Raw genomic sequence first — 5,000 nt, 5'->3', positions numbered from 1 at the left:
TTCCGTTTGTCTGGCGACAGACTGGAGCGTGGCTGTTTGATCTGTGCAGTGTTTCTGGCTGCGCCTCCCTGATCCGCATCTCTCTGATTCATGGAAACGTTTCCTACCACAGTCCTGATCCTCCCACCACATCCACACAGTCAACCAGACAGAGAAGTAGCACGTGGGATGGGAGAGCATCCACAGTATCCACACACACACACACACACACACACACACACACACACACACACACACACACACACACACACAGACACACACACAGACACACACACACAGACATACACACAGACATACACACACAGACATATACACACACACACACACACACACACACACACAGACACACACACACACACACACACACACACAGACACACACACAGACACACAGACATACACACACACACACACACACACTCACACACACAAGCATACATACACACATGTATGCACATACACGCACATAAACGCACACACACACACACACTATGGTACCCCCAGATTTGATTCACTGTTTATGGATGGAATTGCTGAACAGAACAAGAAGCACATCACATCAAGTTACCAACAGCCTTCATCTTCACCCCATCCCCCTCTCCCATCCATCTCTCTCCCTCTCTCTCTATTCCCCTCCCATCCATCACTCTTTCTCTCTCTATCTCCCTGTCCACCCCCCCCCCACCCTTCCGTCTCTCTACCCTGCTCTGTCTATCTCTCCTTCTTCCTCTCCCTCTTCCTCTCCCTCTCCCTCTGCCTCTCCCTCTCCCTCCCCCTCTCAGTACTGTATGGGTCAAGGGGAGGCTGGTGGAGGTAAACATCAGGGAACGGGGGCTCATTGTAATGCATGGAATGGAATGAGGAACGGAATCAAACACATAGTTGTTATGTTTAGCGTTGGATACCGTTCCTCATTCCTCATCCCTCATTCCTCATTCCGAGCATTACAATGAGCCTTCGTCCTCCGATTTCCGCCTCCACCGGCCTCCCCCTGGTATGGGTCGGTGCCACCGCTGCCCAGCACAGTGATCAGGGACGGACAATGATGCCAGTGATGACCAGACCGACAATGACCTCCCTTCATGCCCAGCCTGCCTTCCTGTCTGTCTGTCTGTCTGTCTGATAAACACCCTTTCCCCCCCCCCCCCCCTCCCACCCACCCACCCTATGACCACTTCCTCTGTTGGTCTGTGTGGTCTAGGCCTTAGGGCGGGACCTGCCTGTGCACACCGGATGTAAGCTGTCAATCAAAGTCAAGTGGGATGCTATATTCAGTTGAAAGGGACTGAAGTGTTACCATAGGAACTGTTACAGTCGGTCGTCACGACAGGCAGAGTTTTCTGTGGTCCTGATTGGTTCTGGGGTGTTAAAAGTCATTGAGCAAAAGTTTGGGGCATGCCAAACCTTCTTTTCTTTCTCCTGCCCTCCCCCTCTCTCTCTCTCTCTCTCTCTCTCTCATTCACTCTATTTTCCTTCTCTCACTTTCTTCTGACCTCTATTTTCCATTCTCATTCACTCCCTTCATTTCTTCCCCATCCATCTCTGTCACCCTTTCCTAAAATCACAAACACACACACACACACACACACACACACACACACAGACCCGCGCAGGCGCACATGCGCACACGCACGCACACACACGCGCATGCACGCACACACACACACACACACGCACGCACACACGCACACACACACACCGTGGTTTCCCTGTAACTGGGTTATGTGTAACTCCAAATAGCTCTGGTTGACAATAGGGAGAACCCAAAGTTCATTCTCCCCTCGGTGCCTCTTCCTTTCTCCCCCTCTTCCCCTCTCCCTCCTTCCCTCTCTCCCTCTCCCTCCGGTTCTGTGAAGCATGCAGTCAAACAGCTTCTCAGGGGTTCAGAGGAACACAGAACACTGATCGAGAACACACCACACACTCACATCCAGTGACCAGAAGACCTCTCCACTCCCAGAGTATGGCTCCAGGACACTGAACTCACCGATGAATACAGACGTGATTCCGTAACAGGAGAATTCCTGTAGTCACAGTCACATCCAGACAGTTTGGTCAACTTTAGCTCTGGATGCTGTGCCATGTTGCTGAATATTCCCTTCATCCATATCATAGCAGTCCACAAAGTGCTGACATGGATCTTGTCTCTATTATATCTAAGATAAACAGTATTATACCTGTTTTGATTGAGACCACAGATTCTTTACTCTCCTTTTGTGTTAGGGTTAGGGTTAGTGTGTGTGTGTGTGTGTGTGTGTGTGTGTGTGTGTGTGTGTCTGTGTGTGTGTGCGTTTGAGGTGTGTGTGTTACTGAGAAAGAGCAGGAACCACCTTCAAGGTCATTTTCCAGCCTTAGATTCTGCTACTTTAATCTATAATATACTCTACCTATAAAAACACATGCAAGACCACTCACACACATACACACACACACACACACACACAAACGCACACACACACACGCACACGCACACGCACACACACACAGACACACACACACACACACCATTATCTAACATCTACATCAAACACGTGCCCATGCACATACAGTACATGTCTTTAAAGAGAACAAGGCTGTGCATATGTTAATATTTGCTTAATATTCATTACATAATTATCCTTATGTTGCATGCGTGCTAAAAGAAAGTCACATGTGCTTTTCACAGCTTAAGCACGAGAGAGAGAGAGAGAGAGAGAGAGAGAGAGAGAGATGAGGGAGGGCTCAGGGGAATGAGAGGGAAATTAGAAAGTACACAGCTTAATGGCACTAGCAAGCATATATGAATAATAACCTATAGGAATGAGCTGTTTGTTTCCTGTGAATTTTTGAGACACCCACACCAATTGGTACTGTCTGATAGAGGCAATTACAGATGGTTTAGAATGATTTGATAAAAATTAAAAAAAAGCACCAAAAAGTTGATCAGCCTGCTCATCGCTATCAGATGATTTGCAGTGGAACAGTTGAAACAGTGCCCTGAAATACTGTTCCCTCCCCTGAAATAATCCCTCCCCTCTCCCTACCCCTGCCCTCCTCTGCTGTAAGGCCCCCCCACCAGCCCACAGAGCACCCTAACGCCACACACACACACACACACACACACACACACACACACACACACACACACACACACACACACACACACACACACAGAAACACTAACCCCCTCCTTGCACTCAACCAGAACAGAGTGAGGAGAGCTGTCAGAAGTATACCAACAACCAAAACAACATCATGAATAAACAATAACAACAATAACAACAATCTTGGAGAAATGTCAGACACAGTCAAACCAATTTCTCCTGTACTCAGAGTGAATCTGTGGGTCTATGTCCACCCAAGGGAGAGAGAGAGAGAGAGACAGAGAGAGAGAGAGATAGAGAGAGGGAGAGAGAGCCCTTATAGGCCTACCCAGTCCCTAATAGAATACAGTGGCTCTTGCACGACAAAAATCAAAGTGTGCGCCTAAAGTAGGCTAGGCCTACGGATGACAAGTGTGATCTTTTGCCTTCTGATGGTATCTGGTGAGTTAAAAGGTGTCCAGCTGGTTCTAAACTGCAGCAGCAGCATGTGTGCGCGTATGAGGAGGAGTGATGTGTGTCTCTCCGCTGATGTGACGGCGCGTACTGGCCTGGACGCGTTGATGCGGCCGGTAACGGCAAAACTCATCTATCACATAAACCGAAACCGCAACGGTAAATCAATACCGGCCCGCGGGAGAGATGAAACCAGAGCGTGAACCCGCCACAGGGGGCTGCGGTCGGTTGGCCATCTATCAACAAGTCCACACCGCTGAGCCCAAACCAGTCGGAATGATAGCCTACTAATCCGTTGAAGACCCCTTGACATGTCTACAATTTAGAATTGTTGCAATACTAAGCGTCAAGGCGATACTCGGCGTTCCTATCCGAAGAAGGAACCGTCCAAGCGATGTGAGCGAGTGATGCGAAGGATGAACTGGCAGGATACTGCGTGCGAGGTGAGCGACACTGCGTGCGGTAACAGCAGGCTTATAGTCTACCTGCGAAAAGGACATCAGCACTTCTGAGATACAGAACAACATGGGCTACACACACACACACACACATAGAGAGAGAGAGAGAGAGAGAGAGAGGGAGGGAGAGAGGGAGAGAGAGCGAGCAGCCAGCAGCCAGCAAACAGCCGCACCGCTGATGATGACAGCCTCTCTGTCACGGGAGGAGCACATCTGGCGGTAGTCACTTTGTCCCGATGCTGCCACTTGTTCTCTTTAAACACGCGCGTAGGCTACTATTTCTCATATCCCATGGATCCCTTAGTAGGGTAAAGAGTGTGTGTACTCACCCCGGGTCCCGTGGCTGCCGGTCTCGGTCCCGTGTACTCCTATGTGACAGAGGAGAGAGAAGGCGATTCGCGAGCGCATCTATCCTCCATCAGCGCCATCCAGCGCTGCGGCCACAGCACGTTGGTCTCGCGATAACAAGCCATTTTCCCGTTAGCTCTGAGTGTGTGACGTTTAGATCTATCCGGTGGTGGGTGGCCCAATTCCGCCCTCTCCCGGACCTGAGCTGAACGGGCTCGGTAATGCCAATGACGTCATTACAGTACAGTACGACAGCAGTGGTTTCCAACCTCGGTGAAGGCTTTATTTCCAGCCCAGGATTTACTTCAGAAAATAAACCAACTAGACCTTGATTTGTTCAATCAGTGTGGGTGTGCTGTTCAGCTAATACAGTCTGTATCCTACACACACTAACTCCTGCCTCTTCAGGTCCAGGTAGGCTCTGAGGAGCACTGCTGTACAATCTTCATGTGACAGGTGTCTCATTGCAAGAGAGAAAGAGAGACAGAGAAACAGAGAGAGAGAGAAAGAGAGCAGACAGAACTTCTGTACAGCGGAAGTTTATTTGATAAATACATGAGTTTAAAAGAATGCACAGAAACATTGTGTCTGCATGTGTATATGTGTCTACCTTTGTGTGTGTGTGTGTGTGTGTGTGTGTGTGTGTGTGTGTGTGTGTG

General features: G+C 49.3%; 2 protein-coding genes across 2 annotated transcripts in view; both read right to left on the bottom strand.

The window, feature by feature from the left end:
• The window catches only part of bicral (BICRA like chromatin remodeling complex associated protein), a 253,681-nt gene that overhangs the window by 20,324 nt on the left and 228,357 nt on the right, over window positions 1–5,000 (bottom strand).
• LOC310817069 (LIM domain-binding protein 3-like) overlaps window positions 1–5,000 on the bottom strand; it is a 94,924-nt gene that overhangs the window by 76,147 nt on the left and 13,777 nt on the right. The window lies entirely within an intron of this gene.

Source organism: Argentina silus (genome assembly GCF_951799395.1).
Source record: "Argentina silus genome assembly, chromosome: 16".
Taxonomy (NCBI): domain Eukaryota; kingdom Metazoa; phylum Chordata; class Actinopteri; order Argentiniformes; family Argentinidae; genus Argentina; species Argentina silus.
Note: the sequence above shows the minus strand (reverse complement) of the source record. Positions and strands in the feature narration are given on the sequence as shown.